Source organism: Vombatus ursinus, unplaced genomic scaffold, assembly GCF_900497805.2.
Source record: "Vombatus ursinus unplaced genomic scaffold, bare-nosed wombat genome assembly UNPS02014809.1, whole genome shotgun sequence".
Taxonomy (NCBI): Eukaryota; Metazoa; Chordata; class Mammalia; order Diprotodontia; family Vombatidae; genus Vombatus; species Vombatus ursinus.
In genome coordinates, this window is record NW_020954587.1 from 21005762 (window position 1) to 21029177 (window position 23416).

General features: G+C 39.7%; 1 pseudogene; it reads left to right on the plus strand.

Annotated features, from left to right (window-relative positions):
* Positions 1-399: 399 nt before the first annotated feature.
* The window catches only part of LOC114052774, a 29629-nt pseudogene continuing 6612 nt past the window's right edge, over positions 400-23416 (plus strand).

Consider the following 23416-nt stretch of genomic DNA (forward strand, 5'->3'; position numbering starts at 1 on the left):
CATCTTTCAGTTCCAGATATAGAAGTGACTACTATCTGACCATGGACAGTAAAATTATATAACATATCTGCTCATGAACCTGGCCAGGGGAATTTTCTTATTTGTAACTGCCTAGTTAAATGACTACATGACTCTTTTGGTTGCTGTTCTAGAGGCTGGTTTAAATAAAAGTGACTGCTTTAATTAGATTTATTGAAACCTCCATCTGGATTAAGCCAGTGATGCTAATGTAAACCTTCCCTATCGGTAGTCATTTTATTGGTGCTTTCCTCTGCTACTAATGTAAACACAAGCTTATTCTGGTTCCACAAAAGTTAATTTTGGAACCACAAATCACATTCAGTTTTCAGTCCACATTTACTCCCATGAATTGAACCCAGGCTCTCCGTGGACTACTGCATGCCATCCCCGCCCCCTCGCTACACCCCCAGCCCGGTGTCTAAGGAGGTGGAGAGGGAGAGCAAAGGTAATGACAAGGATACTCTTTCCTGGCTATTGTTAACATTCCTAGAAAATCTGGACCTCTACCAAAAGGAAAATGAAACTAAACTGCCCACAAGTATTCAGCAACTAGAGGTAAATGTAAATGTCGTCTGGATCTCTAAGCAATGTTTTTCTAGTGGCTTTGGTTGAGATAAACCCTTACAATTACTAAACAAACAGTAACCTGTGATAAACATTGTAAAATACCATTTGTTGAACTTGCATAACTTGTATATGGGGGTGATTATAATCTCCAGGTCCTAAGGACTTTAATTTTGGGATTATCTAAGAACTGTGATGAATGACTCTTTATTGAGCATTTAAAAAGCCATTAAGAACTGAGCCACATGTACTTTGTCGAGACACTGTAATGCAAGACACATGAGGAGGTACTTGAAAGGACAGTGCTTGAGCCTGTCTAGGATGCCAGAGAACTTTCCAGAACTGTCCAGAGCTGGCGATCCAGACAAATGTGCCAAATGCACACTTACTAAAGATATAAAAAATATGAGGAAAGTGTAGTGGGTCAAACAGGCGCCCCAACACCCCCCTCCAGGCATCTGCAGGTCCTTGAACTGTGTCTGCGGACTAAGTGTAAATTACAGGTGGTATCCCAGTCCCCACTATCCTTGATGGATGATAAACATTGCCTCTGTTGGGTCATTTCTTGCTCTCTAATGATAGGGAAAAGTGAAACTGTATTTGCATAACTATCCAGCCCCTCATGGAAGAAAGGGAGTGGGTGGGGGGGAGGTAGAGCAGCCTCTCACCTGAAGCCTGAAGAGGGGTAAATATTTAGCACCATGGATAGAGTGCTGGGGGGAAGATCAGAGTTCAAACTTGGCCTCAGATACTTACGAGACTATGCAAATCACTAGACCCTGGGCAAAATCCTGTTTGCCTCAGTTTCCTCATCTGTAAAATGAGCTGGAGAGAGAAATGGCAAACCACTCCAGTTTCTTTGCCAAGAAAACCTCAGATGGGATCACTAAACAATAACGACACATGGGGAGGTAAAGGTCCTGGCTGGTGGGCCACAAATCACAATGGATGGTGGTATGGAACAAGTTCGGTATTTACTTGAACTCCAGATAGCTTGCAAAAAATAATTTAGTCTGATAGATTGTTAGTGGGAAGTACAGCAGTGAGGATTCATAAGCAAGAGTACAAAAAATCTAGGTTCTCAGATTTACACTAGAACCCTGGGTAGCAACTGTTCCTCTGGAGATCCTAATTTGCAAATGTGAGTCTGGTTTCTGATTCTTTTGTGAAAACCCTTCTATGCCCTATAACCACTGTTAAGGATTATGACACATTTAACATAGGAAGAAATTGAGACCCAGAAGATGGTGACTTTCTAGGACAGTTCACTATGCATAGCTTTTCTCTCCTTTTTCATGAATTCTAAAATGGAATAATCCATCTCCTCCCCCCACTCCAAAGTTCCTATCATTTCTACTTCAGTATTGATGCAAATGAGACCTGAATATCAGTTGCTCTCATATCTTCCTCCAATTTTGTAAGAACAAAATTATCATTAAGACAAGTCAAGCATTTATTAGTTGTTCTGTCTTTTGGCAGAGAGAAAGCTCCAGCAGATGTCTGAATCATTAGAGTTTCACTCACTGCTCTCTTATGCCTCCTTGCTATGCTTTATTGTTCCTTCTGTCCAGTTTGTTATATATTCACATTATAATATCAACTCTATATCTCTTTTATTTGATTTTTACCCCAAAAGTCTCCTATACTTCTACCTACTGTATTTACTGGATTTCCTCATGTGAATATATCTCTTAATATAACTGTGGTGCACAGAGATAACTTTAATAAACTTTATTACTACTCACAAGGGGAGGAGAACAGCTGATAGCAGGAAAAGTCTAAGTGTGCCAACTCCATCCCCACAGTGGGTGACACACAGGGAAGGTGGGGGAGGGGGACAGGAAGCATCCCCATTCCAGTCAAAGACCTAGAATCCTGAAGGATTCAAATTTGTATTTTGTTTGAGATAAAAGGCCAATATCATAAAATGAGGTTACTTTCTAAAACTCCTAATAAAAAGTGAGGAATGAGGAGTGTGAAGAAGGAAACTAAAACCTAACAGTGCTATCACCATCAGCTCACAATCTCAGCTCTCCATCACCCAGAACCAAAAGTCTTCCACACAGGAAATGTCTACAGCAGACAGTGAAGGGATTGGTGAGCTGGTGCTGGGTGCATTGGAGCACACAGCAGATTATGATCAGGATTATGGCTGTCTGTCATGCAGAGGGTTAGATTTTAGAAGACACTTCAGATCTGCCATTGAGTTTTCCTATAGCTGGATGACAGATCTATCTGCTGCTAAATTTAGCTGCCACTGCTATTGCTTGACACAAGCATAGGATCAGTGTTCAGTGGATCCGCAATAACGTACCTGGGAGAAAAAAAAATAAGAGAAAATCTTTGAAAAGCAGGAGCACTTTCATGACGCCACCTGGGCCTGACTGCCTCCACAATATAGATGATAGCTAGGACCTAAGGACAAGTAGAAAAACAAGTCAATAGCAACAATAAGAACAGAGTCATAGTATCTCAGTTGGTTCCCATCCAATGTCAACTGTGGAAATTAAAAAAAAAATTGAAAGGGTACAGGCCACAGTCTAGGATTCTCCTACCCACCAGCTTAAGTCTTCCCTTCTAAGTCTAGTCATTTCCTTTCCCACCAGCCTATCAGTGGACTGTGTTGGGCAGGATCCATAATGTCCCTCCAGACCCCCAAACCACTATCTTCACTGGGAGTTATTTATCATCACTTGCTGGTTTCTGCAAGATTGTTCCCTCTCCCCAACCTCACCTGGGGACAACACTACTTCTGTGACCATTGTTTGAACTAGTTATGCGATCCCAATAGCTAATCTAGACTATAAATTGGCTATCCTAGGGAAGAAACGGGGTCTTAGGCAGGGTGAATGTAAAAGGTCATGTGTTAACCAGACTAATCAGGGCATGACTGGCCTGAGTCAATGCATCCAGGTCAATATTAGCTCCACCCTAAATGGCTGGTCCTATTGAATAGATCATCTACCTTGCTACTGGATATGGCTTGGGCTAGAAAAAGGAAGGTGCATTCAGCTGTGTTGCCAGTGGTTATGGACCCCTAGATGCATCACTAGTTGTTCACTTAGCCTCTTCCTCCTGAAAATGGGTCATCTGAGATTTGTAGGGGAATGGAAATGTTCAAAGGGTAGAATGACTAAGGCAGTCCATCCATCCAAAGTGATTACCAACTATGTTCCAGGGGCAGCTAGGTGGTGTAGTGAATAGAATGCCAGGCCTGAAGTCAAGAAGACCTGAGTTCAAATCTGGCCTGACACTAGCTGTGTGACTCTGGGCAAGTCACTTAACCCTGTTTGCCTCAGTTTCCTCATCTGTAAAATGAGCTGGAAAAAAATGTCAAAGTACTCCAGTACCTTCTCCAAGAAAACCCCAAATGAGCTCATGAAGAGTCGGACATGACTGAAAAATAACTAAATAACAACACCGTCATTACAGCATAGGCCTTGTTTCAAGCAGTTGTTCCATTGTTTTATGATGCCTGCCAGAGGGTGGAATGGAAAATGGAAAATCCATCTTATGCCCGGATTTCAGGGCCATCATTGAGTACTGCAATAAATGTAGTCCTGTTGTCACTAGAAATAGAATCAGGATAGCCAAGGTGATGATAGATTTTCTTTTTAAGGATTGGGATGGAAGTCCTTGTATCCAGGTGGGAAGAGGTTGTGGCCACCCCATATTCTTTCTGAGTATCTATGACCTTCAAGATATATCATAAGCCCCCGTGTCATAAAGGCGGAGTCTACATAGTCTACTTGTCAAGATCCAGCAGTTCATTACCCTCAGGAATCTTCCCTAAGGATCCTCTTTCTCCATCGCAACAAAATTTCAGAAAGTACAACTAACTCCAGCTTCCTTGGTTTCTTATTTGAGATCTAGCCTTGCTGATGGCTCATTCTTGCATAGGGTGTTCATTTTCACTGCTGGTGCAAATGTGCACCCATTGCATTACTCAGATGATTTTCCAGGCACAGGCTTGATCAGGCATGCCATTTTATTTGGATTCCTGGGGGAAGGGTCCCCTTAGGTCACATGCATGGAATATTGCTGTCAATGTTCCCCGCTCCACCATACTGGGTTAGACTTGATTTTCCAGTTTGTTGTCAATGACTGGCTAGATCACTGGCCATGACCCAAGAGTGTCAGTATAGGTGAATATTTCCTTTTGAGTTCTCAGTTTAAAAATGAGGAACACTGCCCCATATGTCTTTTCATTGGGCTAGATGACTGTTGGTGTGAACCTCACCTTTTATGCTGCTGTACTCCACTGAACTCGGCCATTTTTATGCAAGAGGTTCTGTCAGTAAACTAGGTCTTTTCATCCTTTGAGAGGTAGGACAAAGAAGGGCCCCAAATCACTTTAAGTGTGGGCATTGGGGTTAGGTCCAGGCAAATCTCCAGTGGCTCTGTCAGTTACCAACTTGTGCAGTTTAATCCCTCTATGAGCCTAGGATTCACTTGATTGACAATTGAAAAGCCTCCTGCCTTGTGAGGCATGGTCTCAGAACCTATTGAGGTGTGGAGAATCTCAGGACTCAGTGTGACCAGAATGTCACCAGTAAGCCTCACTGTCTCAATTAGTGTCAGGCCAAGTATCAAGCTACCAAGGGTGAGGAACCTGAAGCCTTGAGGCCACATGTGGCCCTCTAGGTCCTCAAGTATGGCCCTTTGACTGAATCTAAACTTCACAGAATAAATCCCCTTAATAAAAGGATTTGTTCTGTAAAACTTAGACTCAGGGGGCAGCTAGGTGGTGCAGGAGATAAAGCACCAGCCCTGGAGTCAGGAGGACCTGAGTTCAAATCTGGTCTCAGACACGTAACACTCACTAGCTATGTGACTTGTCACTTGACCCCAATTGTCTCACATGAAAAAAAAAATCCTTCGACTCAGTCAAAAGGCTGCACTCGAGAACCTAGAAGGCCACATGTGGCCTCAAGGCCACAGGCTCCCCACCCCTAAACATTGCTTCTCAGAGGTGGGAGGAGTAATTGACTGTTGCCCCTATAAATGTGCAGATTCCAAACCTCAGAGGTCTCTGGGTAGTGGCTGCATCCTCCTTCCATAAGCTTCAGTCTGCTGTTACTAGAATAATTGATACCTGAATTCCATGGCATGGTGGGGGGAGGCAGGGGTCCAAGTGGAGGGCCTATTGGACAGCCTCTTGGGAAGCTTTCAATGTCACTTGCTGCTGTGATTCCCACTCAAACCATGCAGCATATCACGCACAGCATGGAGGGACCTCATAATGATTCCTAAATATGGGATGTGCTACCTGCTGCCAGTAGATGGAGATCCCATTCACGGCCTAAGTCTCCTTTTTGGTTACTAGGGGCTTCAAGGTCAGGAATAAACTCCTGATCCTCTTAGGAATAGCCCTCTGGGCCCTTGCCCATTGGACTCCTTGGAACTTTACCTGTTGGGATGGTCCTTGTATCTTGTCTGGGTTAAATTCTTCCCACCTTGATCCACTTAAGCCCTTAAGGAAGTGAGGTTAGTGTCCACTTATTTTTCAGTTGTTTGGTTTCATCAACACAGAGCAGAACTGTAATGTCAGAATCAGATTGGAGCTTGGCTACTGTCCACCCTACACATTGGTGACAAAAGGCTAGACTATTAAGATATCCTTAGGGCAGGACAGTAAAGGAGTACTGCATTCCCTGCTAAGTAAAAGTATGACAATAACTAATATTTATATAGTGCTAACTATGTGCCAGTCACTATGCTAAGCTCTTTATAATTATTATATCATTTGATCCTCACAATAATACTGAGAGTTGGGTGCTATTATTATTCCCATTTTACAGAGGGGGTGAACAGAAGTTAAGTGAATTGCCCAGGATCATACAGCTAGTAAGTGTCTGAATTCATATTTGAACTCAGATCTTCTGGACTCTCTGGACTGCAGGTCCAGAGCTCTATCCACTGCTCTACCTAGCTGCCTCAAATGGGCTGTGATCCTCCTCCCTTCAGGGAATAGAAAAGAAAGCAGTGTTCAAGTCTATCATACCACCACCTTCACCAGGAGTGACCACCAGAATTTTAGTTATAGTTAACATGGTAGAACACAGTGGGATAAATCATGTCCACAACTTGGTTTAGCCCTTGATAGTTGGTCACCAACTATCACTGGTCTTCCTTATTGGCCACACTGGGCTGTTGAACTGAGACATGGTCTAAGGGCTCTTTTATTAGGGCAGTCAGCTCTCCCCCTACCTGGATCCTTACCTGGAATTCACTTTCATGAGGCATGACAAGTTGGTGATGAAGGGGGTGGAAATGGGGAAAGGAAGATCATAAACTGCTACCCACCAGGAGATGGGTAATGGTAGTAGACTGTGATCAGTCAGGCTGTCAGTCTCCCCCATAAAGCAATTTAGCAGATCTATGCCTACGATTTAGTCTTCAGTCGTAATTGCCGCTATAATCCATTTGATAGGCTGGAACAGTCTCCTTACAATTGTGGAAATCACTTGGGACTTAGGCTGAAGCCACTGAGGAGTATCTTTTTGTCCCTTGTATATGTAAATCCTAAAGCTATAGTCACTTTACCCCTGATGTTTAAGAGTCCTAGAAAATGTCTAGTTCTCCCATTTAGCCATTCTATCATGATTTAGGCATATTTCCTATGATCCCTGTGGGAGTAGCTAGTCTTGGGATTATGCTCACCCCTATTGCTGTTTGCCCAATCAGGGGAATGTCTTCTTCTCCTATGTGGGAGGCAGATGGGGATGACAGTGTTGGAGCTAGAGGTATCTGTCTAGCAGATACAAAGAGGAACTAGCTTATCTTACTCATCATTCTTATTTTGTGAGGTGCCCAGGGTTCCACTATGACATGTTCTAAAAGTGACCTATCTTCCTAGACCTAGGATCTTCTCATCCTAATTCTCAGTTTTAACCTGGTCTTCTTGCCCAATCAGCTAGATCACCTCCTTAAGAGTGTCTCTATGGCAGGACTGCCTCAGAGATCCCCCTAGCATCTCTCTCTTTCTGCTACAGGAAGTTGTTATGGACCAGATGTATATCCCCCTCTCCCCCCTCCTCCCAGGAACTCCATGACCTGGTAGTCACCATCATATGCCCTTTTGGGTGGGGGAAGTGTCCCTCCTATCCCCATTTCCTGACTCTCCACCTGCAGAATAATTGAATCTTATCTCAGAGTAGAAATTGCTTCTGTGTAGGTGGACCACTGCCTATCTGGAGGGACCAGGAAATTCCCCAGTGGGTTATGTTTGATGGCTGCATAAAGCCATTCTAATAAGGCAGTTTCTTATCCCTTACCCACTGGGTAGTCATTGTATTAGTCAAGAGTGGGAGGAGAGGGAGGTGGGGAGAGGGGTCAATGGATAAGCCCCATAGGATAATCCATTCATCTTCTACAATGGAGATAGTTTGGGTGCCTTTATCAATAATATGAACTATCCAGGATTCTAAAGATTCCATGTGACTTTGCTAGCACCTGTCTCAAATCCTAGCAAGTTCCCTCTCACCAACATTCATATCTCTGTCCGTAGCTTGCTGGGTTGAGCTACATGGTAGTGGTTGCCAAGAAGATTCTGGCTGATTTTACTGTTCGTGAGTCCGCCCCTGCTATTCCCTCTTCCTTCTGGGTGAGTGCTTCTATCACTGTGGGGAGCAGTCAAGGAATGAAATCCTTTTCTCTCAGTTAATTTCTTGCTCCTAAGCAAGCCATGACTCAGGATTCTGGTGAACTGCAAGAGATAAGCCCTCTGGACCACTGAACACCCTGGAAACCTAAGTCTCCTGAGTATCTGGCCACCAGGCTCCACAGGAAGACTGTCATTCCTCTGGCACTTCCCTTCCCCCTTCCCTTCCTCCTTTTTTTTTTCTCCAAAAAGCTAAAGTCGGGAATAAGCTTTTCATTTCCACTGCTGACACCAGATTGTAGTGCAGGGGAGTTCAGATGAAAAGCAGCAGCCAGCCCACATAGAGATAGTTTTAACACACTTTATTGCTATATATATATATATGGGGAAGAAGAAAATAGTTGATAACAAGGAGAGTCTCAGTATGTGGCATCCATATCCACAGTGGTCAGCACATAGTGGACAGGAGAGGTCATCCCCATTCCAATTGACAGCACAAAGTCTCTCAGGGTTCAAAATTCTATCTCATCTGAGACAAAGAGCCAATATGTCACCAATGGGAGATTGCCCTGTTTTCTGCAGTAAAGTGATGGTATTTTCTAAATTGCCTAGTAAGTGAGGGATGAGGAGCAGGGAAGTAGGAAACTTAAGTATCACAGTACCATCGACTAAGAGGCTGAAATTGGGGGGCTAGGGCTGTACCAGTCAAACTGGTTTTCACTGGTTCATAATATAATGGTAGCTACTCTACCCCATTCCTTTTATCTATTTTGTTCCTATTTTCTTGGGAAACAGTACAGGGTGGTGTTTACAGAATGTTTTTGGAATATAGATGACTTAGTTTCAAGGCCTAATTGGACACATATTGGGCATATAACTTTCTATGAGTCACTCAAACTCTCAGTGCCTACAGACAACACTAAAAGGCTAAGTTATAGCTGCCGATCTACATTGGTGGAGGGCATTTGTATGCCAGACGATCACTATTTCTAGTCAAAAACCCTTTCAGCATGAGTGGAGTGTGGGATGTGTCTGAGATGCAACTCACAGAATACAAAACTTCAATTCATGACCACTCTAGGAAAGATCTAGAAAGATTGCTCTACCTATGATGGAAGACCTTAGAAGCTATTTCAAGGACATGCTGGTCAATGGCATCATCACAGGATCTGGAAGCCTGTATGCATCACCTAGAGTAATCATACCAAAAAAGAATGGAAAGACACAGATGTATGGATATTATTCAGCTTTGAACAAAAGAACTACACCAGACACATGCCACAGTGATTGTCTCAGACTTGTGTAGTGGATATTATCAGATTCCTATGACTGAGGATGATTGCATTCACTAATTTAAGCACATGACCAACGGCATTTCAGGGAAACCTGCCACTTTCCGAAAGCTAATGGAAAAAGTAGTTAGAGACATGAACAACCTAAAAGTGTTAGTGTACCTTAATGATATTGTTTTTAGAAAGACCCTAGAAGAACATGAGGAGAGACACATGAAAGGCTTAGATTGGTTGGACAATGCTGTTCTGAAGCTGTCAATATACAAGTATCAGTTTTGCAGTTTAATATGTCAGTCAAATGTATTCCAGTAATATGTGAGCATGGGCCCAGAGAAGGTAGAAAAACTTCTGGATTGGTATGCCCACATAATCTGAAAGACTTAAGAATTTTTCTGGGATTTGGTGGTTATCAAACATTTGTTAATAACTATTGAGTTGCTGAACCATTGCATGACCTCACTGGTGTACATATGATTGAAGACACTCAGAACCAGAGAGGTAAGAAATGTGAACTTGTCTACAAAGCCTTTTGCAGTTGGATGAAAAGAAAAATATGAAAAGACCTTCCAACACTTAATCAATTGCCATATTTCAGTGTCTGCTTATTCAGATCCAAGCAAACCTTTTGGTCTTCTCACAGATGCCAGACTAGAAGGTTTCAGAATTATAGCATACCAAGAGAGTGGGGGACACCAGAGACCAAATGCATTCACCAACAGAGGTTTGAATGACCAGGAAATTCATCATCCCACCCAAAAACTTGAATTCTTCTTTTAAGATCATTAAAACAGTATAGAATCACCCCCATTAGCCTCCCTCTATTCTGGAGTTCTGAAAAGCTATATGTATTATCTCCCCTTATAAGAATGCAAATTATTTAACTCTGTTTAATTCCATGTGATTGCTCACTCATGTTTACCTTTTTATTCTTCTTTTAATTCCTATGTTTGTCAAATTTTCTACTCAACTCTAGTCTTTTCATCAAGAATGCTTGAAATGTCTCTATTTCATTAAAAATTAATTTTTTCCTATAGGGATAATACACGTATTTGCTGGGTAAGTTATTCTTGGTTATAAGCCTAGATGCCTTCTGGAATACCATATTCCAAATTCTTCTTCTTCTTTCTTCTTCTGTAATTGTGTTAAGTGACTTACACAGGATCACACAGCTAGTAAGTATCTGAGACCAGATTTGAATTTAGGTTCTCCTGACTTCAGGGTCAGTGCTGTATTCACTGCATCTCCACTTCTTTATGGTGGTGGCTGCTAAATTATATGTGATCCTAAATTTGGCTCCTCAGTACTTGAATTATTTTTTTCTGGCTGCTGGCGGGATTTTTTCTTTGACTGGGAGCTCTGGCTTTTCACTATAATATTCCTGGGAAGGGTTTCTTTCAGGTGTTGGAGTCTTTCAATTTCTACTTTGCCCTTTGGTTCTAAGAGATCTTGGCAGTTTTATGATTTTTTGACATACTTGCGGCTTTCAGGTAGTCCATTTGATTCTTAAATTATCTTTCCTCAATCTGTTTTCAGGTTAGTTGTTTATTTTTTTATTTTATATTTTCTTCTATTTTTTGAGATTTTGATTTTAGCATTTAATGATATCTCATAAAGTCATTAGTGCCTATTTGACCAATTCTAATTTTCAAGGAGTTATTTTCTTGGGTAAGATTTTGTACCTCTCCAAGCTGTTAATTCTCTTTTCACACCTTCCTTCTCTAGCTTTCATTTCTTTTCCCATTTTTCCATAACTGCTCTCATTCATTTTTTAAAAAATAATTTTTAGATATTTTTTAAACTCTTACTTTAACATTTCTAGGAATTCTTGTTAGACTTGTGTCCAAGTTACATTTTCCTTTAAGGCTTTGCTTATAGGTATTTTTGCGTCTGTCACCATAACAGCTTTTAGAGTGAGATTAATTTTTGGATTTTTTTTTTCATTCTTCCAGCCTACTTCTTGACTTGGGACTTTACATTAGTGGGCTTTGCCCACTTCTGGGGGCAAAGTGTATTTGATTTGATCTTATGTACTTTTTTTGCTTTCACAGATCAAGCTGGGGGTCTAAGAGCTTTCAGTACTCCCAAAGTGGTGTGAAACAGAGTAGGGTCTATTAACTGTCCTCTTAGATTGAACTTTGCTTGTTCCTGACCTAGATTTGGGTCTGTTGGCTTGTCCCTGGGTGGGAGTTTCATTAGATTGTTGCTGCACTCAACCACTATTAGCTCACTGGAAGGCTCTAGAAGTTTAGAGTAACTGAACTGCCCACTTCCCTTTGGCTTAGGGCTGCTGCCCTGGTTATCCCATTGAAGGCTTACATGCTGGGCTAAAGGCTAGAACTTAGTCATTGTTCTGCCTTGGGATCAGAGTCACACACTACATTTCCAGAATTTTTTCTTTGCTCAGAACAAAGCTAGGGCCAATGGTCACATCTGCTCTACTCTGCTCTGAATGTGTGACATGAAATGGAGTAGTGGGTCACAGGGCTGCCATATGGCACCTGTTCCTATACCGAGCACTAGTTCAGGGATCCCCTGTAATCTATTTCTGCCCTAGTGCTTTCTGTGCTGGTACCCAGTCTCACCCCTGTATTCCTGGTATAAATTCCAATTGGTCATAGTATTGCTGTAATCTCCTTGCTAGTATTTTGTTTAAAATTTTTGCATCAACATTCATTTGGGAAATTGTCTATAGCTTTCTTTCTGTGTTTTAGCTCTTCCTAGTTTAGGTGTCAGCATCATATTTGGGTCACAAAAGGAATTTAGTAAGACTCCTTCTTCACTATTTTTCCAAATAGTTTATATAGTATTGGAATGAATTGTTTTTTAAATGTTTGGCAGAATTCACTTGTGAACTCATCTGACCCTGAGGATTTTTTTCTTAGGGAGTTCATTAATGGCTTGTTCAATTTATTTTTCTAAGATGGAGTTATTTAAGTATTTTATTTCCTCTTCTGTTAATCTAGGCAATTTATATTTTTATAAACATTCATTGATTTCATTCAGTTTGTCAGATTAATTGACATATAATTGAGCAAAATATTTCCTAGTAATTATCTTAATTTTCTCTTCATTGGTGGTGAATTCACTCTTTTCATTTTTGATACTGGATATTTGTTTTTCTTTTCTTTTTTTTAAATAAAATTAGCCAATGGTTTATCTATCTGATTGGTTGTTTTTCATAGAACCAGATCCCAGTTTTACTTATTAGCTCAATAGTTTTCTTACTTTTTATTTTATTAATCTCACCTTTGGTTTTCAGGATTTTTAATTTAGTGTTCAATTGGAGATTTTTAATTTGTTCTTTTTCTAATTTTTTTAGTTGCATGCTCAATTCATTGATCTGCTACTTCTCCATTACTAACATAAGAATTTAGAGAAATAAATTTCCCCCTAAGTACTTCTTTGTCATGTTGTCTCATGTTGTCTAATTGTTGTCATTCTCTTTCATGAAATTATTTATTGTTTCTATGATTTGTTCTATGACCTACTCATTCTTTTAAGATTAGATTATTTAGTTTCCAAATAATTTTTAACCTATCTTTCCATTGCCCTTTGTTGAATGTAATTTTTATTGCATTATGATCTGAAAAGGATGCATTTAACATTTCTGCCTTTCTGTATTTGATTTTGAGGTTTTTATGCCCTACTACATAGTCAGTTTTTGTGTAGGTGCTGTGTACTGCTGAGAAAAGATACATTCTTTTCTATTTCCATTCAGTTTTCTCCAGAGGTCTGTCATTTCTAACTTTTCTAAAATTCTATTCACCTCCTTAGTTTCTTTCTTGTTTGTTTTTTGGTTGAATTTATCAAATTCTGAGAGGAGACAGCTGAGGTCTCCCACTAGCATAGTTTGCTGTTTATTTCCTCCTGTAACTCATTTAACTTCTCCTTTTAGATTTTGGATGTTATACCACTTAGTGAATATATATTTAGTGTTGATATTGCTTCATTGTCTATGGTACCTTTCAGTAAGATGTAGTTTCCTTCCTTATCTCTTTTAATTAGATCTATTTTTGCTTTGTCTGAGATCATGATTGCTACCCCTGCTTTTTTTTTTTTTATTTCAGCTGAAGCATAATAGATTCTGCTCCAGCCCCTTACCTTTACTCCGTGTGTGTCTTTCTGTTTCAAGTGTGTTTCTAGTAAACAACTTATTTTAGGATTCTGGTTTTTGATTGACTCTGCTATTCACTTCCATTTTATGGGAGAATTCATCCCACTCTCATTCACAGTTATGATTACTAACCCTGTATTTCCTTCCATCCTATTTTTTCTCCTGTCCTCACCAATATTTTCCTTCTGTCCACCACCTCCCATAATCTTCCCTCCCTTCTGTCAGTTCCCCCTCCCTTTTACTTAATTTCCTATCCTCCTATTTCCCTGTAGGGTAAGATAGATTTCATACTCAACTGACTGTGTATATTATTCCCTCTTTGAGCAATTCTAATGAGAGTAAAGTTCAAACAATATCCATTGCTCACCCTCCCTTTTCCCCCTGCACTGTAATAGCTCTTTTGCAACTTTTCATGTGAAATAATTTACCCTGTTCTACCTCTCCCTTCCTTCTGCTCACAGTGTAATTCTCTTTCTTACTCCTTAATTAAGTTATATCATTCCCTCAAATTCACCTTATACCCATACCCTCTTCCAACTGCACTTTAAATGATCAGTTCTTAAAAATTACAAGTATCATCTTCCCATGTAGGGATGTACAGTTTAGCCCCATTGAATCCTAATGTTTTTTCTTTCCTTTTTATTTTTTTATGTTTCTCTTGAATCTTGATATTGAAAATTAAGTTTTTTGTTCAGCTCTGGTCTTCTCCTTATGAAAACTTGAAAGCCTTCTATTTCACTGAATGATCATTTTTTTTCCCTTGAAGGATTATGCTCAATTTCACCAGGTAGGTGAATCTTGGTTGTAGTCCTCACTCCTTTGCTTTCCAGAATATCATGTTCCATGACCTCCAATCCTTTAATGTTGTAGCTGCTAAGTCCAGTGTAATCCTCATTGTGGTTCTTTGATATTTTCATTGTTTCTTTCTGGCTGCTTGCCATATTTTTTCCTTGACCTAGGACTTGTGGAATTTGACTATAATGTTCCTGGAACTTTTCGTTTTTGGATCTCTTTCTAGAGGTGATAGGTGGATTCTTTCAATGTATATTTTACCTTCTGGTTCTAGGGTATCAGGACAGCTTTCTTTGAAAATTTCTTGAAGTATGATGTCCAGGTTCTCCTTTTGATTATGACTTTCAGGCAGTCCAATGATTCTTAAATTATCTCTCCTGCAGTTGTTTTTCCAATGAGGTATTTTTACATTTTCTTCTTTTTTTTATTATTTTGATTTTGTTTGATTGATTCTTGATGTTTCATAGAGTCATTAGCTTCCACTTGCCCAATTCTAACTTTTAGGGAACTATTTTCTTCAATTAGTTCTTGTACCTCCTTCTCCATTTAGCCAATTCTACTTTTTAAGGAGTTTTCTTTTTCCATGCTGTTGGCTCTTTTTTCATGATTCTCTTGCATTACTTTCATTCTTTCCTCATTTTTTCTTCTACCTCTTTTATTTGATTTTTAAACTCCTTTTTGAGCTCTTCCATGAGTTCCTTCTGGGCTTGATATCAATTCTCTTTTTTCCTTTGGAGCTTTGCCCTTAGATATTTTGACATTGTTGTCCTTTTCTGAATTTGCATCTTGATCTTCCCTTTCACCATAATAACTTTCTATTGTCAGATTCTTTTTTTGTTTTTGTTCATCTTTATCAACTTTTTTCCTTTTAAATTTGAGCTGTGCTCCTGGGATGGGAGGGTTGGCCCAAACTTCTTGTGCAGGAGGCTGCACAAGGGCAACAGCCCTGGCTGTTTGCCTGGTATTACCCTGAGGTCCAGGGTGGGGGGGGTGAAGGGGGGTGGGGAACCATCATGCCTGGCGCTGTTCTGAGGGAGTGTGATGAGGTGCTGCTAGAGGCTGCAGGGGTCTGGAAGCTTATCTGGTGCTGCACTGAAGTACATGGGGGGGTCTCAGTGTTGGTATCAGCCTGTTCTCCTAAAGCTTCTCTGAGGCAAGTGGAGGGGAGGGTTCTGGCACTGGTATATGCCTATTTGCCTAGTGCTGGAGTCTGCCCTTGTGTTGAGGCACATAGGGGATCCCGGCACTAGAATCTGCCTGTGTGCTGAGGCAGCTGGTGTCTGCCCGTTAGCCTGGGGCTGTGCTTAGGCACATGGTGGGGCGTAGTGTTGGCATTTGCCTGTTCATGTTGTGCTGGGGTTTAGGACCTCCCACTGGCTTGCTAAAGTAGGGCCTGCTACTGCCTTCCCGGGATGCTTCCTGTCCTAGACTGTACTTCCCTTTCACCTGAGTGAGACAGACTTTTCCTGCCAACCTTCCAAGTTTCTTGGGCTAGAAGATTGTTTCCCTCCATCTTTTTGCTGGTTCTGCCATTCCAGAATACATTTGGGAGTGCTATTTCATAGCTGTTTGGAGGTGAATATGGGACAGTTCAGGTGATTTCCTGCTTACTCCACCATCTTGGCTCCTGGAAGTCTGAGCACAAAAATATTAATAGCCAGTGTAACAAATGGTAAGTTTGGGTGTTGGGAAGCAAATCTATCATCATAATGACCAACTCATAATGTCTACTAACTGAGGCATAGGAGCCGAGGACAGACAGGGGAACTAGACCCATTTGTCAAGCCTCATAATAAAAGGGCAGAATTTGGAGTACAGAGAAAGTCTATCAGCCTGGACTGTTCTGTGAACTGAGCTCTTGTGGCCATCAGCTTTGACCTGGACATCATTACAACTTAATACTCCACCTGAGAATAAACACAAAAGAAGCAACAGCTGGGCCATGTGCTCATGCAATAAGGAATTTCCTTCATTTGAAAGAATGATGAGCCTTGGCACATTTGGTCAGAATCCCTTGGAATTTCCTGAGCCATCCCAATGTGGTGACTTCAACTATAGTGGGTCATCCAGGAATAGTGGTGTGTTTCTCCTCTGTACCAACAGAAGAAACAGGGTCAGGTTTCAGCAATGGTAGCACAAGCCAATAAGAAGGCTTTGTCCTGGAATGGGGCAGGGTGAGGGTGGGGAGTCGGGTTTGGCAAAGTCAGGTCTCCATGGCAGTGGTTGTCAGGTAGCAATGTCAATCACAGTGACCAAAGCATAATAGTACAGGCCCTACAGGGAGTGACACTGTTCAGCAAATCATGGTCTAGTTCATTCTTTTGTAATCCTACTTGCTACTTTCCATGTCTAACACCTCTTGAAGGAAGTATTCATCATAGTAGTCTACAAGTCTTCAGCTTCATGTTTTCCTCACCTCTACCATATATTTCTCATCATACTTACCTTTTCTCATTTTTTCCATTGACGTTACCAAGTATCAGAATATAAGATGATTACATTCAGAGAGGCTTGCCTAGTTCTTCATCTTCCTGTTCAACCACCAATTCTGGTCTATAAAGTGTAATTATTTTTAGGGTAGTCTTCTTCTCTCAGGCAGCTAGGTTGCACAGTGGTTGGATGCCAGACCTGGAGTCAGGAAGACCTGAGTTCAAATGCAGCCTCGGACACTTAGTAGATGTATGACCCTGGGCAAGTCACTCAACCCTGTTTCTTCAGTTTCCTCATCTATAAAATGAGCCAGAGAAGGAAATAGCAAACCATTCCAATATTTTTGACAAAACAAACAAACAAACAAACAAACAGGGTCATGAAGAATTGGACACAACTGAAATGACTGAATAACAAGAAGTCTTCTTGCAAATATTTATCATCAGTACTGTAATACAAGATGAGATGTCTCATAAAATTAAGTTTCTTGCTGCCTTTGGTATACAATAAAATCAAGTATCCCCTCTCTTTTCCATGTCTCTTCAAAGAATTCCTGTGACCCATCTTTCCATTTAGTTTCAACTTTCTTTTTTTTATTTTTCAACTTTCTTCTGGTTTCATTTATAGCAAGAATTTTAAGAATGATAGAATTCATCTCCTTTAGCAGTATTTTACATTGGTGTTAGACACAATATCACATTTAGAATACCAACAATCAAATTAAAACTTATAGAAGATCTGAAAAACTCAATTCTTAGCACAGTGTGACCCCTTTTTTGCTATTCTTGGAAGTTTTCATTTTGGGTTTTTTTTTCAAGAGGTTATTGGAGAATTGTTTTAATTTTTGCTTTGCCCACTTGTTCTAAGATAACTGGGAAGTTTCTATTTATGATTTCTTGAAATAAGGAATACAGGATTTGGTGGGGGAGGTTCATGATTTTCTGGTAATTTAATGGTTCTTAGATGATCTTCCCTTATCTGTTTTCTTCATCAACTGATAAGATGTTGCTTGGATGCTGTCCTGGTCCTCTTTCCTGATGTAGATGGGGCAGGTAGGTAATGCAGTGAATAGAGTAATAGGTCTGGATTCAGGAAGACCTGAGTTCAAATTTGGCCTCAGATACTTACTAGTTATGTGACTCTGGCCAAGTCACTTCTTTCTAATTCAGTTTCTTCAACTATAAAATGAGAATAATAACAGTACTTACTTTCCACGGTTGTTGTGAGGATCAAATGAAATAATATTTGTAAAGCACTTAGCACAGTGTCTGCCATACAGTAAGTGCTTAATAAATGCTTCTTCCCTTCTCTTCTCTTCTGTGTGGCCCTGTTTAGTGCTGCGGATAGGAATGAGACTCTTGAGTCTCTGTACTGGGTGCTGCTCTAGTCATCTCCTATTGTGGGACTGGACTTCCATTTGCCCTAGTTTGTCTCTACTCTGTATTTCTGCAGGATTCTGGCAGTCTTTTTTTGTGCATCCTGTACCAGATGGAGGTGTTTATAGCTGACTCTCTGGCTTTCTTTATCATTAATCCTTCTGGTGCATCTTTAGAGCTTTACTAATGTGTTTGGGGTAGAGGGAGAGATCTGGGCTCCTCTAAGTCCTAACATGTTCCCATAATCTTCATACATTTTAACTGGTAATGAACAATTTTCATTCATCTTTTTGAAAAATATCTAGAGCAAAATAAATTGACACAAATTGAGAAAGTATCTGAATTTGAAGACATTCAGGTCTATTGCCCAAGTTACATGTGTACACTGAGGTTTGCTGGAGTTTCCAATGGTGCCCCCCTCTATGCTTATTGAGAGCAATGTTGCTCAGTTTCTCCCCTCCATTCAAGGACTTCACTATCAGAATGCCCCACTTCTTAGTTCCCGCATCTAGCAACTGCAATCTTGAGAGCCTAATGTTGTAAAAATAGTTACCACAATGTTTCTAGTATTATATAAAGGGAAAACAAGTTTATAGGTTGTAATGAAGAAACTGGACATAGAGGGAGAAGTAGAGAGAGCAAAGAGAGGGAGAAAGGAAAGGGGGACAGGAAAGGAGTATAAATGAGTCATAATCATAGTACTGTAGACTTGGAAGAGTTGTGTGTGTGTTATTGGGGGCAGAATGAGGCAGGGTGGGATGCAAAAATACAATGAAAAAGAGGCCAAGAGAAAGCTTTGTCTAAAGATAGAAAGAAATCATAACTCAATGAAACAGTGATTTATTCATTGTGATACTAAGAGCTTGATCAACCAGCCCCGATGTACAGAGGAGTTCTTTGTGTGTAAAATGCCTCAAATAACAATTGTCATTATATTTTTGTTATTTTTTTCTGTAAAAAACAATGTTTGATACAACTAGCATAAGAGGAGCAAAAAATATTAAGAAGTGTAGCAGACCTTTCAAGGAAGTATTCTTGTAAAAAAATATAAATTATAATCCCTGGAGTGCATAGTTATTCTAACTACAGATAAATGAAATTGGCCTTTGTTCTCTTTATAAAATAAATAATAAACAAATCATTTTTGCATTATTTTCAAAAGTTCTATTTTTTAATTCTTAGGATTATAATCTTCAAAACTATTATAAAATATTCAGGATTCTCTTATTTTGAATCTGGACCATTCAAAATTATTGCATTATTTTTTAGTGTTTCTTAAATAACAATTGGACTAGACAATATGGCAAAGTACTTTGTGACTCAACTTTTCCCAGTAGACAGATTAATCTCTAGATGAACTAAAAAACAAACAACTCTGAAAAACTAGGAAACATATTGTCTTTTTTTCCTATAAAAACAAATATGCCAAGTATTTCCACTGGAGTTAGAAATTCTCCCCTCATCTATGTTAGAAGCAGATTACATATCTAGCAAGATGGTAAAGGGAGAGGATGCCTGTCTAAGTCAACTCCTCTTCACTTCAAAACAAGAAATATTCAAAATAATTTGTAGCCTAGGTTGACTGACCTATGAGGGTCAGTCCTCAGAGCATCCTCAGATATTCTCCGCCTGTTTCCAATCCAACTAAGTGGAAAATTTGAGGAGCTGGTTTCCAGCCATGAATGACTCAGGGAGTTGGTACTGTGGTGTTAAAAATGGCTATGAAGCTGCAAGAACTGATAACTCAGCAGCTGATGAATTGGAACTCAGTGTGCCTACAAAAGGGGCGACCTGCCCATCTTCTTCCTTTTCTTTTTCCTTTCTAGCTATGAGGAATTAGGATGTAAAACTGTTTTGATCATATCTCAAGAATTAGGTGAAAGACGAGATCAGCTTTGTCTCTTACCTGATGATAGCTTCAATGAGTAGCCATTTCTGTCTCATGTTTATTATTTCCAAATAGTAGGTGAACAAGTTTCTTAGGTGGATGTGCCAGACCTACAAAATGCAAAGGACAAGGTGAGGCATGAAACAATACCTAACCTCAAAGAGCTTGCATTCTTTTGGAAGGTTGTGGGGAAGGGGAGAGGGATGTACATTGTGACAATAAACAAAAAAGATATAAAAGAAAAATAAAAGGTAATTTCAGGAGTATGGAAAGGTACTACCAACTAGAGAGGGTTAGGAAAAGCCTCTGTAGATGATGGCTCTTGTGTTAAGCTTTGAAGAAAGGGATTCTAAGAGATAAAGGTGAGAAGAGAGTTCCAAGTGAAGATTAGGTGTATTCCAGGATTGAGGCCCAGCATGTTCAGAATGGAGATAGATAGAAGATCATGTCTATTTACCTGAACTGTGGAGTATGTGACAGAGAATAATGTGTACTAAGTATAGAAAAGAAGCCTTAGTCAGATTGGGAAAAGGCAAATAGAAATTTGTACTTTATCCCACAAGCAACAAGGAAACACTAGGGCTATCTGAGCATGGTTAGACAACTTGAGCTTTAGAAATATCACATTTGTATGGTTTGGAAAAGATTTGGCAGGAAGACCAAATAGGAGGCTATGATGGAAACAATATATTAAGGCCTCTGGTCCCATGCAAGTTAGGTTAGTTTTTCCTTAAAAGGCATTAAAACACCTTTGACATTTGATTGACTCAGTGGGCTAAAGCTCAGGCCGTTGACATGGTTTGTTGATCCTTTGGGTCCATAAGATACAGTACACTGGGCCTGGGGCCCCTCCCTGAGTCTTCAGACCATGGGTAGCATGAACAAGTCTGGGAAACTGCTCAGCTGAATAAATGCTTTATCATATGTGAACAAATTAATTAGTCACTCAAGAAACATTATTAAACACTTGACATTGTATTAAGCACTAAGGACACAAAAAGAGGCAAAAGACAATCCTGTCCTCAAGCTCACAATCTAATGTGGAGACTTATGGACAGGTGAGCAATTTATGAAGAAACAAAAGATAGAAAGCAAAATGAGGTGTAAAATGGATGATCATTTAAAATTATTTGTTTACTTATGTATTTTTAGTTTTTGACATTCACTTCTGTAAGATTTTGAGTTCTAAATTTTCTCCCTCATCCTCAAGATGGCATGCAGTCTGATATAGGCTATACACATACAATCATATTAAACATATAAAATAGATAATTTTGTTGCATTAAATTAAAAAGTATGTGTTCAAATAAAACAAATGTAGCCAGGATCAGAAGGAAAGCAGAAAATGGGGGGAGGAGGAATTTATAGACAGTTTCTCAAATAAAGTTCTCATATCTCAAATACATAAAGAATTTTGCCAAATCTATAAGCATATGAGTCATTCTCCAATTGACAAATGGTCAAAGGATATGAACAGGTAGTTTTCTGATGAAGAAATAAAACATTTAACAGTCATAATGAAAAAATGCTCTAAATCATTATTGATTTGAGAAATGCAAATTAAAACAACCTTGAAATATCATTTTATATCTATCAGATTGGCTAAAATGATTGAAGGGGAAAATGACAAACGTTGGAAGGGATATGGAAAAATTGGGACACTAATTCATTGTCAATGAACTTGTGCATTGATCCAACCATTTTGGAAAGTAATCTAGAATTATGGCCAAAGAGTTATTAAACTGCCTATATACTTTGATTCAGCCATACCACTACTAGGCCTATTTCCAAAGATGATTAGGGAAAAAGGAAAAGAATCTATATGTTCTAAAATGTTTATAGCAGCTATCTTTGTGGTGGCAAAGAATTGGAAATTGCAGGGATACCCATCAGTTGGGGAATGGCTGAGCAAGTTATGGAATACTACTGCGCTATAAGAAATGGTGAGCTCGATGATCTTAGAAAAACCTGGCTACACTTGCACAAAATAATAAAGAGCAAAGTGAGCAGAACCAAAAGAATGTTGTATACAGTAACAACATCATTGTTTTAAGAACAACTTTCAGCAAATAAATCATTTTGACTGTTATAAATACCCAAATTAACTACAAAGGACATATGAAGGAAAATGCTATCTGTATCCAGAGAAAGAACTGATAAATAGAAGTATGTATAGAATGATTTCACTTATGCAGACATATTTGTGTCTAATGATAGCCATCTCTAGGGCAGGGGAAGGGGAAAACAGAAATTTACATGATAACTTTATTATAATTTGAAAAGAATAGCAAGATGTACATAAAAGATTAGCAGTCTCATGTGTAATAATCTTTTTTTAATATACTATGTTATAGAAAGGCTTATTTTATTCCATCAATTAAAAATAAATAAAATTTGTTTCAAAAAGGTAAAACAAAAAAAAATCTAAGTATAACACAAGACATATGGGAAGCCTTATTTAAATTAGATGCAAAGTGAAGTAAGCGGAACTTACACACACACACACACACACACACACAAATGATTACAACATAAGTGTAAAGAACAACCAGAGAAAATGCCCAGAATCGAGGGATGAACAGTCTTGTTCAAGGATTCAAGGAACAGCAAAAAGGCCAGTGTCACTTGAGCACGTAGTTGGGAGTAAGATGTAAGAAGACTAGAAAGGCTGGAGAGGGCAGGTTATAAAGGGCTTTGAATACCAAACAGATGCTTTTGCATTTGATCCTGGAGGCAACAGGAGCTACTGGAGGTTATTGACTAAAAGGGTAACACGATTGCACCTATGCTTTAGGAAAATCATTTTGGGAGCTGAATGGAAGACAGCGGAGAGAGACTTGAAGCAGGCAGAACTATAAGCAAGCTATTGGAAGAGTTCAAACATGAGTTAATGAGGCCCTGAACCAAGGTCAGTGACAAGAAAAGCATGTATTTGAGAGATGTTGCAAAGGTGAAATCAATGAGCCTCAGCAACAGTTTTAATATATGGAGGGTGAAAGACAGTGAGGAGTTGAGGTGGATGAGACCTACGTTGAGAATCTGAAGGAATGGGAGGATGTATCCCTTCCCTGCACTGAACATCATTCCCTGCTATTAAGTTAGCTATTAAGTTAAGTAAACACCCTTTTGTTTCTGTTAGATTATGAGTCTCTCATTGCACTTCAATTTCATTCTCAACTACTAGGGGGCTTACTTGCCTGAGTCAGGTCCAGCCTATTACAATTAGTGATAGTTGGGGGGCAGGCGAGGGGGGAGCTATAGGGGAGGGAGAAGGAACAGAGTTGGGCAATGGAGAAAAAATGTGGACCTCCAAGCTTCTCATATTACGTTTGATAA